Here is a 12,568-nt window from a genome sequence, read left to right on the forward strand (position 1 = left end):
GTATGGGTTATTGTATCATATATAGAGGAAGTAGAAGGGAGATCCATCTTCTCACATGACACGTGGAAATGTTATCCCAATAAGGTCTAACTTTAGCATGGATGGGTCATTTTGCAAAATTCGCATCCATCATCTGATTTCTAGCCGTTGGATCGATGGTGAGAATAAGAATTATTAACGGTTAGATATTCAACAGTGTAAATTGAAGAAAACTGATGGATGGAATTATCTGATGAGTTTTAACTTCTATATATATATATATATATATATATATATATATATATATATATATATATATATATATATAAAGTCATTCTCCCCTGCGCACCTACGCACGTGCGCACCTTTGCACACGTGTCATGGGTGTCTAATCTGAACGGTCCATGTGATGCGGAATCCCATGAAACCTTCTGTGACAAATTTTCACCTTGATCTAAAATTCTGGTGGGCCATAGCAAAGAGAAATGCAAATCAAGGGAGGAAACTGTTTTCATTTTTCATGGCCCATCAGATTTTTAGATCAAAATAAAAATTGGTCCCGGGGGGTTTCACGAGGTGATGCTTCACATGAACAGTTCAGATTTTAGATCCACATCATCGTATGATGGGTTCTCAAAAAAGTTCGTATGTTGTACGTACGAACTGGCTGGCAGGTGAGCGTTTCCGTGTGTGTGTGTGTGTGTGTATATATATATATATATATATATATATATATATATATAAGCCACTGACGCTAGGGCCCAGTAGATAGATGGAACCGATCAAATTGAGGCATTACCCTGACACGTGTAATTTTCGGTTCTCCGAGCCTGAAGCACGAATCTACACTTGCAAAACTGGGCACTTCCACATGAGCCAAATCAGGACACGTGAGACATCACAAACGTTCATCAGGTGGCGTGTCGATATTGAATGTAGACAGTTGGCAATCCTTTTTTAATCATAACCATCAATTTTCTGGGGAGTATGAATGTTCGTTCACCTGATGGGACTGATAGGTACGGATTGAACACTGACACTGACAGCATGGAGGTCGCTAGTGGACGGTGGTCTGTGGACCTCACAATGATGTATGTGTTTTATCCACGCCGTCCATTCATTTTGGATTATTATTTTAGGGTATGATATAAAAAAATAGAAACATCCACATATCAGTTGAACCACACCACAGAAAAACAGCATTGATTAAATGGACATCATTAAAAAATTCTAGAGGGCCATAAAAGTTTTGGATCAATATGATATTTTTGTTTTCATTTCATCTGGGTTTCCGTGACCTAGTCAATGAGTTGGATGGCAAATAAACATTATAATAGACGTTAGGCACTTTTTAATGTGGATGTTCAATCACTACTGTTTTTATGTTGTGTGGTCCACTGGATATTTGGATGTGTGGTCCACTGGATATTTGGACGTACCTCATTTTATGGTATTATTCTCTAAAATGAGCTCGGAAAATGGATAGACAGCATGTCGCGATCGAGCCCACCTATGACCTGACACTGTCCAGTAGCGAGTTCTCACGGGAGTGTCACCGATTTGTTGTTCTGACGCTTTCAGTCGGGAAGTAGCTTTAGACGGTACTATGTGGGCCCACTATGATATGTGTATTCAAATTGTGCCTCCAATTACCTTTTTCAATATTTTTTTTAGTATGAGTCAAAAATAAGGTATATCTAAATCTCATGTGGACCACTCCACAAAAATTAATAGTACTCGAATGCCAATTATTAAAAACTTCTTACGGCCCACAAAAGTTTTGGATGAAGGTAGAACTGTGTGGTCTAATCAAAAGGATGAATTAGAAATAACCATTTCAATGGGCCCTTTGAAGTTTTTAATGGCAGGTGTACAGTCCCCACTGTTTTCTCGTGGTGTGGTCCACTTGAGATTTATATCTGTCTCATTTTTAACATCAAAATAAATAAAAAAAGCGTAGATAAAACACATACATCGTGTTAGGCCTGTAGAACACTGTACAGTAGGGGAAGCGGATTACGTTAGTAAACCTTGTAGGGCCCACTGTCATTCATGCATTGTATCAACTCTGTCCAACCATTTTATCATATAATTTTAGGGCTTTAACAAAAAATTAATCATATCCATAGATCACGTGGACCACACCACTTGAAACAGTGTGAATTGAAGTATACCGTTGAAAAGTTCTTGGGGGCTTATAGAAGTTTTAGATCAAGATGATATTTTTGTTTTCCCTTCATTCATGTTTGTGTGATCTTATGAACAATTTGGATGACAAATAAACATCACTAGGGGTGTTAGAAATGTTTCAACAGTCGAAATCAATAATTCCACTGTTTCCTTTAGTATGGTCTACTTGAGCTTTTGATATATTTCAAATTTGGAATCAACTCCGAAAATGATCTGGAAAAACGGATGGACGGTGTGGATAAACCACATGAATTCACACTGGGGCCAACAGAGTTTACTCAGTACGATAAGAGTGTACTGAGTAACTCAATACCCGATCCGATTTCTCCTGTAGCCACCTCGCTACTGGCAGGGTCAGTAGGCAAACCGATGGGTCCCACGCGCGTGATCCACACGTTGGAACTTGTGATGGAATTGGAGCTTTGCCGGAGCACATGGACGGAGATCCGAGACATCGGAGTTCGAGTTCGCGAGATCACATCCGCCGGGATTCGGGAGGAAAGAACGGCATTAAATAGCCAAACGTCATGCGGCCAGACTCACATGCAATCACCGACAGCCTCTATCCGTTTAAGAAGCACGACCCACATGGAGAGCCTCACGTACGTGGACGGGACCATTCATAGGCGTGTGCACCACGATTCATCTATCTAGTCTTAGGTACACGGATTGGGTCCTACCCTGCGAGGATCGAGTGCACGTTTAATCTTTGCTGTCCATCCATTTTAACAAATCATTTTAACGCATGAGCCCGAAAAGGAGGCAAATCTACAGTTCAAGTGGGCCACACCACAAGAAATAGTGAGGATTGAACCCCTACAATGAAAATTTCTTGAGGGCTACAAAAGCTTTTGGTCAATTACTATTTTATTTTTATTTAAGTCTACGTGACCTTATAAACAAGTGGATGGCCAACAAACATTATGGTGGGCCCTAGGAAGGTTTTAGCAGTGGTGTCATTATCATCACTGCTTCCTGTGGTGTTGCCTACTTGAGCCTTGGATTTGTTTTCTTTTTTGGGCTCATGCTATAAAATTCTCTTAAAAAAGATGGACGGTATGCATCATGGTAGGCTCCACTGAGCACTAGCAGAGGTAGGTCGAAATCCATGTCCCACACGTAGCCGGGTGGAATTGTTGTGTGGTCTACTTGATGAGCAGCGACGTTTTTCTCTTTTAAGAAAAATAAAATATCAACCAAAATATTTCATACCTTCCGTTTGGAACACAGTGGCATTTTGCAATAAATACAAACCATTTCAAGTAAATGCCCTCCCGGGAAAAGCCTCCCACAAACCCTAATTCAAGAAAGCTACCGAAACTTCTCTGACCCTAGTAAATGTCCTCTCCAAGAAAAACCTCCCATGAACCCTAATTCAGGAAAGGCACTGCACTTCTCCGATATTACCGTCTCTGTCTCTCTGAAAAACTCTAAAATGGGATAATCCTAAAATGGGATAATCCACCTTTCGAGTAGCTGCACCTGCTGGGGCATTAGGATAAAGGTAGGTAATATGGATGGGGCATACGCCTATGGATGAGGTGGCCCCACAAATAGTGGGGCATGCCTAATGGTTTTTCTCGATCAATGATTATTGGACAGCTCTAATATACTTAGTGACTTGATTCAAAACATGGACTCACATTCAACTTAGATGCTTGCTAGGTTGCAATTGTCATGTTGCTTATGCCTGACTTGAGATATGACCATGTCAAAACCAATAACTCAAATGATGCCACGGGACAACAAGTTCTCAACAAAAGACAAAAGAAGTATTTCTTTAATTACTCAAATTAAATCAAGTTATATAGAATCAAGAGTAGCCTAAAATGGGTATGCCTAGCTGGCTACAACAAAGACATCACTTATCTCATACATGTAGCAGAGCTAGCTAATCACCATAGTGGTCTCATGACCAAAGTTAGATATAATCTAAAACATGGTCACACCCAGTAATAAATTCGGATAATGTACCATGGTGTCTGGTATGATCCCTATGGCCGAAAATATTTGAGGAATGGAGTACCAACTACACTGAGTTGGCCTAACATCATGGAGCATTATTCACGTTCCTGAAAAGAAGTAGATGATCAAGCTTAGATAACATCGAATACGCTCTTGCATCTTGTTTTTTTTTTTTTTTTTTTTTGTTTTGTATTTTTTTGGTAGAAAGCTTGACCAGCAAATACAAAGTTACTTGTGGACTGCACAATAGGAAAAAGTGTTGATTGAATGCCCACAATAAAAAAAAAACCTTCCCATGCTCCCCCATAAGAAGATACATATTGTTTATTTTCAATCTAACTTGTTGATAAGGTCTACCACACCTTGATGAAGGGAAAATACAAAGATTGGCTTGATCTAAAAACTTTTATGACCTACAAAAAGCTTTTAGTCATTCATCACTTTTTCTAATGGTATGGTCCAACGGAGATTTGGATTTGGTTAATTATTTGGATAACAACCTAAAATGAGCATAAATTATATATAGACAGTGTAAATGCACAACACATTCATTAAGACGGCCCCACATGGTAAGGGTAACACCCAATATGTTACTCGGGTAACATCTAATTCACTGCCCTTCCCCTTTTAGTACTTTTTTTTTTTTCCCATTTCAACTAAAATGACTTTTTTCTTACCATGACAATAGAGATTATCTAATTCACACCACGTATGAGTAAAATGAACTCAATTGCATTAATTCAAATAAAATACAAACTAACAATAGTTACCACTGATGATCCAACATTTGTGGCATAAATCATATATAATGAGCTGATAAATCTAAATCTTCTTTAGTCCAGTGACTCGGACATAGATTAATAGAATTACACTAGTGAAAAGAAAAAAAATAAAGTCATCCTTGCGAACTAGCGCTTGGCGTAGATGGAAGAAAATTACACTACTCCTAATTTTGGTTGGTCGAGTGTAGTAATATACACAGACATAATTGCATTACTCCAAAGCTATCTAGTCCAACATAATAGCATAAACGGGTTAACTTATGCTAAGATAAGATAAAAGATAAAAGATAGCCAACATTGTACTGTATATTTGATTTAATGTATATTGGGTTGGTGAGGACTCAAAGCTCTTCAATTTTACTCTAATTTATAAAACTCTTGGGATACTTGTAAGTAGAGATCTTCGTAGCCACTTCATCTATTTGCTAATGTGGAGATAACCGTCAGGATTTAAGGATATTCATGGCTTGTCAAACGACACCACAAATGATAGTTATTTGCTATGAGTTGGCCATTAGTTACGAACACATCCTACTCTTGTTATGTGGACAAGAGTTTTTATTGAGCCGCCATGTGTAGTGATAACTATCCGCTTCTTTATATGAATGTGAATAATGCATCGTGATGTTAAGCCAAGTAGTAGTTACTCAATTCCTCAAATATTTTCAACTGTAAAGACCATATGAGATGCTATAATGCATTGGCCAAACTTACTACTTTGTGTGACCGTATTTTGGTTGATAGTATTCAAGTATGGTCATCAGGCCATTATGGTCGTTATCTGGTTCCATCATGTGTATGAAATATGTGACACGTGTCTTTGTTGAACCAAGTTGTGCTTACCCTATTTAGGCTTGAAGTCATCTTGATCTCATTAGCATCAAATCCATTTAAGAAATCTTTTTTCCCTGTCCTATGTTGAGATCTTGCTGCAACATGTCATCATCTGAGTTACTAGATCTGATGTGATTTGATTATGCATATATATTTGGTAGAGATCCACAAAATGAGGCTGATCCAAGTGTCACATAAGACACGTCATGCCGAACAATGTAAAATCATCACTAGCATTTAAATTCAGGTTGTCTAGCCGGTCCTGGTGAGGCACTTGAATGGATCAGATGGATTATAAAATTCATTGTGGGCCTCACACACAATTATTGGTGGGAATCTTCGTCCCCACTGTTCCTTGCGATGCAGCACACCTGATAGACGGATTGGATCACATTACCGTTCCCTGCATGCGGCGCACCGTTAACCACGCACACCTTTGTAAGCGCATCCGAGTGACGTTGGGGAGCGGATAGGTGAGAACCCGGATCCACCGAGATGGTTGGGACCCTGACCATGGGGCCCACTTCAATGTATGTGACTAAATCCACGCCGTCCATCCGTATTGGAAGCTCATTTTAGGGCAGTATTAAAAAAAACGAAGCAGTTCCAAGCCCCAGATGGGCTATAGTAGAAGAGACAGTCGTGATTGACCATTAAAAACTTCTTGTTGGCCACAAAAACTTTGGATCAAGATGATATTCGTATGGTCTCTTCATCTAGGTGTTTGTGACACTATCAACAGGTGGATGTTAAATAAACATTCCGCTGCAATCCATGAATTTTTTAATGGTGGGGATTCAATCATGACTGTTTAATGTACCGTGCTCCACCTAAAATTTGAGTCGGTTTCATATTTGGAATCATGCATTAAAATGAGCTTTCAAAATGGTTGAACGGCATAGATTTAAGATACATGCACGAAATCGTGAGCCCCACGGACAGCGATCCCACCTACCTCAGTGGATCTGGGTCTAACCTAGCTAACCCGCTCCCGTCACGTTGGGAAACGGATTGGCTACTCCCCTGGTGGTCGGTGCTCTGTGGCCCCACCATGATGTATGTGTTTCATCCGTGTCGTCCATTTATTTTTTGAGATCATTTTATGTAACGAAACAAAAAATGAGGTATATCCCAATTTCAATTGGACCACATTACAGGAAACAGTATTGAATGAGTGTCGACCATTAAAAACCTTTGGGGGCCATAAAAGTTTTGGTGATTTTTGTTTCTTCCATTATTCTGGACCTGTATGACCTAATCAACAGATTGGATGTCAAATAAACAGTACAGCGGGCCTTAGGAGGATTTTAATGGTGGATATCCAATCACTATTGTTTTCCTGTGGTGTGGTCCACTGAGTGTTATATCCCTCTCATTTTTGGGATCAAGCCCTAAAATGATCTGTAAAAATGGATGAACGGAATGGATGAAAAACATACATTATGGTGGGGCCCACAGAGCACCAACCACCAGCCACCGGACTGGTGGCAGGGGAGTAGCCAATCCGTTTCGGTCACGTTGAGGCAGTTATTTGTAAAAGTGGGGCCCATGGTTCGTTTCAAACCATTTGATATTAAATGATCCCCATTTTGGATGGCCCATGAATCCAGAAATCTCCCACATGGAAAATTCCTAATACTTCAGTAGGTGGCCCACAAATCAATGGTTAAGCTTGCATTGAACCCAGAAGAAGGCCCAGCTTCCTACAGTAAGGATCTTCAAAGGTGGGGATTTTTAGTGAGCCATGGTCCATCCACGGTGGGGGCCATCATATCAGCGGTTTGGATCACTGAACTATGGGCCCCACTTCTAAAAACAACCAACCTGAACGGCAGATGTGGGACCTTCAGACATTGTGAATTGCAATCCTACATGTGTGTGTGTGACCGTCAGTTATTGATCCAGACCGTTTTTCTAGCAGCTCCATCGTAAATGACAGAAGTGCAAATGATCCCCACGTGCCCCATTTAATAATCGGGTCTGGGTAGGATGTTGGGTGTGCATGATTGTTATTTTCCTATATAATACGGTTTTCTTTGACGTGCCCGATCATGTGTTTCTTTTATTATTATTATTATTATTATTATTTTAAATTTTATTGCAACTACTGAAAATATAGTCTGCTATATTTATTATAGGTAGTCCACATCATCTTACATCTAAAGCCTTATCCCTGTTTAATTGGGTAGATTTCATAATACCTGTTCCACAATACCACTCAATCAAGGGGACGCAGATTTGCTAGTGGTTAATGCTCTGTGGACCCCACCATGATGTATGTATTTCATCCATGCCGTCCATTCATTTTTTTTCAGATCATTTTATGATACGAGCCCTAAAATGAGGTAATTGAAATCTCAAGTAGACCACATTAAAGGAAAAATGTTGATTGAACGCATATCATTAAAACTGGGGCCACAAAAGTTTTGAATTGATAAGAAACGTAGAAGGAGAAATATATTCTCGTCTGCTTTGTATTTGATAGTGTGTATTTATAGAACAATCACGGTGCTATTTTTGTATAATTAAAATAGTGTTATATATGGAATGTACTATGAGCTGTACATGGCTGTACTTGATATGGGGCTTGATTTGTGCAATTATTTCGTAACTGTTAATATGAATCTAGCTAATATTTGTATTTTTTTTCTTTTTTTTTGGCTTTATCCATGTATGACTGACCTAATCAAAAGGTTGGATGTTAAATAAACACGTGTATGTACTTTCATATTAAATATATGCATGTATCCTGGTAGCCATTTCTTTTTTCTTCTTTAGTAGTACTTTGATTTTCCAGTACTTGATTCTTGGATGTTCTAAAATTGAAGTTAGCCATTTGCTCGCCCTACATGGGCAAGTTTTCTGCTCATCTTACTTTCGCCCACATAGAAAAAGATGCTACCTATGAACTATGTCCTGGGTAAAGGTGAAAGTCAGCCTCAAATAACCATGATCATGATGATGTAGAGTGGGCCACATATATATTCTTAGTATGGATGGACCAATATATACAAACCCAAATGAAAGCAGAAGTAGTATTCGGGCACATGGCTACGTAGGGCACGACGTAAATGGTCCCTAAGTGCATCCAGTTGGAAGAAATTCATTTTGGACAAGGAGAAATGGCCATTTAAAGTGAGTTATAACCTTTTATTCATGCTTTGTATATATATAAAAAATGCATGACCTAAGTGGGTTACTATGCTAGTCAATTTCATCCGTTTTTCTCGAAAATGCATCCCTTTAGATCTACATTGAGATTTTAGGATAAATTTACAATTTTAGGAATTTTCATTTTTTTTCTTTGAAATTAGGCTTTACAAGTGTTTTCTTAGTTCAGGCAACTTGTAAAAAAATAGGATTTTGAATTAATTTTTTCTTTATAAGTGATGTAATTGAGAAGTTTTAAGATCATCTCTCGATACAATTTTAAAATCTCTTCTTTTTTTATCTTTTTTCCTACTTGATGAAGATAGTGATAGTTTTTCTCATTGTTTCATGCCCTTCCCTATGTTAGTTGGTATTAGAGTAAGGTTTTTTCTCAATTTCTCCACCATGACCTTGAAGACAATGTTCTTGCTGATCTCGCTATCAATGATCACATCATAGACCTTTTTATTCCCCATACACCTTATTTGGAAGATGTTGTGTTGCTACGGATGTATTTCCTTGGTGCATACGATAGCTGCCTTATGACTAACAACTCACCATGATCCTGTATAACCCATTCTACTTCATCAACTTCGTCATCCGCGGCATGCCCTAACTCCTCATTTGTTGGGTCTCTTATTATGTTCTCAACGCCACCATCATTAATGGTGAGGTTCGCCACTTGTCACTGTTGAGACTCAAATATTGCATAATTTTTTCCATTTATATCTTGGTTTTATGAACATAAATCATCTTAATATTCTATTTTACTCATGTATGTGTTGCAATGTGAATTTAAGAGCTTGAATTGAAAAAGGGTGCTAAAAAGTAAGAATTTGATGCTTAAAAATCACCAAGGCAAGGGATAGATCTTAGGAGACCAAGATTGAAAAATTCACATGCCAAAGATCCAAGAAAACCAAGTGAGAATTGAAGAGAATCAAAGATTTGAAGTGAAGAACCCTAAAATCGTCCTGAAAAAGTGTACTCTGAAGCTGTGAAGTTTATTTTGAAAAACTGTGCAGCAGGAAGTCTGTTTTAAATGAACAATGCAGCAAGAAGTCTATTTTGAGAAAATACGTATATTTTGAAGCGGTTTCTAGGGTTTTTCAACTTTGTACGAAAATTGGAGTTCCTTACTTATAAATAGGGCTTCCTAAGGCATTCCTAAAGATCATTCAAAGTATACCAAAACAAAATTTCAAGTTTTTAAAGAGTTTTTAGTTTTATTAGAGTTTTATAAGTTGTTTTTTTTATAGATATTTTCTATTTGCATTTATTTCTCTCTTCTTAGTTTTTCTTTCTTATTTTAATTATGTTTTTCTAAGTTCCTTCTAGCCCAAGCTAGAAGGGAAGCACATGGGTTTAATAATTGTTTAAGTTATGATGATTGATTGTTTTAATGATGAGAAGAATGGTGTATGCATGTTATCTATTATTTAGGTTTTGTTATTTATCCTCTTGTGAGATCCATATGTTTCCATCATATGAGATCCACATTGATGGATAGGCTTACCCTAGATCAATCAGATTTTCTAAATAGGAGATGTTCTCAACCTGTTATATTTCTTTGATATTCATTATCCTATAGATATTGAATATTTAAAATCACTGGCGCTTGAGAATATATGCCAATGGTGCAAATCCATTATTTTCTAATCTTTTATATCATTTATTAAAATATTTAAACTGTTTTATTTTCTGATTAGGCTGACCATAGTGCTCAAATCCTAGTTGTGTTATCCAAGTCATCATGATTTTGGAACATTAACCTATGTATGGAACTTTGAAGCTTGGGTGGTTATTTTATTCAGTTGAATTACATCCATTCAAAAATTCCAAAATCAAATCATCAGTTTAGTTTTTATTACTTAGTTTGTTTTGCATTTGATTTTTTTCCTTCTCGCAATTCATCTTTCTATGGGATCGACCATGTATTCACGGGATACTACTTACGAACATTTGCACTTGGAGGTAAGCAATCAAGTTTTTGGCGCCATTGCCGAGGAGAGACTGAGATAGATCAGATTTGTGCAAGATAACTAAGGTAAGTTCTCTTCTAAACCCTCCAAATTTTCTGTAGATTTTTTTTTCTTTGAAAGTAAATTCAGTTGGATTTTTCAAGCACTAACTATGACATAAGGTTGCCCTGCTTGAGATTTTATCACCCAAGTGCTATGGTTGTCCTATAGTTGCTGTTTGATCACAAAGTTCATCCGTTGAATCTATTTTCCAGATTAGCATAGTTTAATTTTTGCATTAGTTTTACTTCTATTTATTTTTTATTTATTTGTGAGCTGAACCCTCATGGTCGGCCCTGCCGCCTGGGTTGTTGATTTTTTTTTTTTTATGGATTGAACCCTTATGGTCGGCCCTGCCGCTTGGGTTGTTAATTTATTTTTGCTTTGTGGACTGAATCCTCATGGTTGGCCTTGTCGCTTGGGTTGTTGATTTATTTTTACTTTGTGGATTAAACCCTCATGGTCGGCCTTACCGCCTGGGTTGTTGGTTAAGTTTTTATTTTTATTTTAAGTATCATACTTGCTATTTGAATTAGTGGTATTTGTTATGCGGTGTAGATGGTTTATATCCCGTTAGAGTAGGGATCAAAATAATCGACTCTCCTCCGAATGTGGACTAGTTCCAGGCCTTGATCATTCACTTAGAAGAGGCACTCAACATCACTTGGATTCCATGACAGACCTAGTTGATAATCCAAATCCAAATCTGCCAGATCCAACTATAAATCAAAACAGAGAAAATCAACCTAATCCTCCTCTTGAGGATGAAAATAAAGTTCATAGGAATGTGTTAAATCAACCAAGGACTTTACGTAAACATCTACACCTTGAGAGATCAACTTTACTATCTTGCATAGTGTTCCCTACTCATACAGGGAACATTGATTTTAAACCAGGTGTGATTCAATTGATTCCTAAATTTCATGGCTTAGATTCTGAAAGCCCCTACTTGCACCTTAAGGACTTTGAGGAAGTAATTGCAACGTTACAAGTAAACAATGGCAATAGAGATGTACTTAAGCTTAGGTTATTCTCATTTTCTCTAAAGGATCGGGCCAAAGCATGGCTCAACTCTCTAGGACCTAATACCATCACTTCATGGCAAGCCTTAAGTAGAGAGTTTTTTAAAAAGTTCTTTCCCGAGCACAAAACAAATGCACTAAAACAAGAAATCATGTCATTCTCCCAAAAGGGGAATGAACTATTTTTTCAAGCTTGGGAGCGCTTCAAAGACATTCTAATTACTTGTCCACATCATGGTTATGAACCATGGCACGTGATTGATGCTTTCCGAAAGGGGCTCACCATGGATACCCGTCAGTTCATAGAGATGATGTGTGGTAGAACCTTTCTTGACAAAGATCATAATGAGGCTTGGGATTTTTCAGATATGTTAGCAGAAAATACGCAGACATGGGATGTCTCTGCTAAATTAGACCAAACTAGACTCATTCCTAGAGAGAAAGCAAGAATGTATGTCCTAAGAGAGGAAGACGACCTTAATGCAAAATTCGCTGCATTGGCTAGAAAGGTCGAAGCCTTGGAAATTAGAAAGGTTAATATGATTAAAACAAACACTTCCTTAGGTAATTTTTGTAGCATTTGTGGTGGTACAAACCATGACACAAAGGATTATCAAATAATCTC

The 12,568-nt window shown here is 37.8% G+C and overlaps 1 non-coding gene across 1 annotated transcript; it reads right to left on the reverse strand.

Moving 5' to 3' along the window:
• Positions 1 to 12,077: 12,077 nt before the first annotated feature.
• Positions 12,078 to 12,184, reverse strand: LOC131257161 (small nucleolar RNA R71). Its single transcript, XR_009177176.1, has one exon. It is a non-coding gene; the product is annotated as a small nucleolar RNA R71 (small nucleolar RNA).
• Between the last annotated feature and the right edge of the window lie 384 nt (positions 12,185 to 12,568).

Source organism: Magnolia sinica, chromosome 9 (genome assembly GCF_029962835.1).
Source record: "Magnolia sinica isolate HGM2019 chromosome 9, MsV1, whole genome shotgun sequence".
Lineage (NCBI taxonomy): Eukaryota > Viridiplantae > Streptophyta > Magnoliopsida > Magnoliales > Magnoliaceae > Magnolia > Magnolia sinica.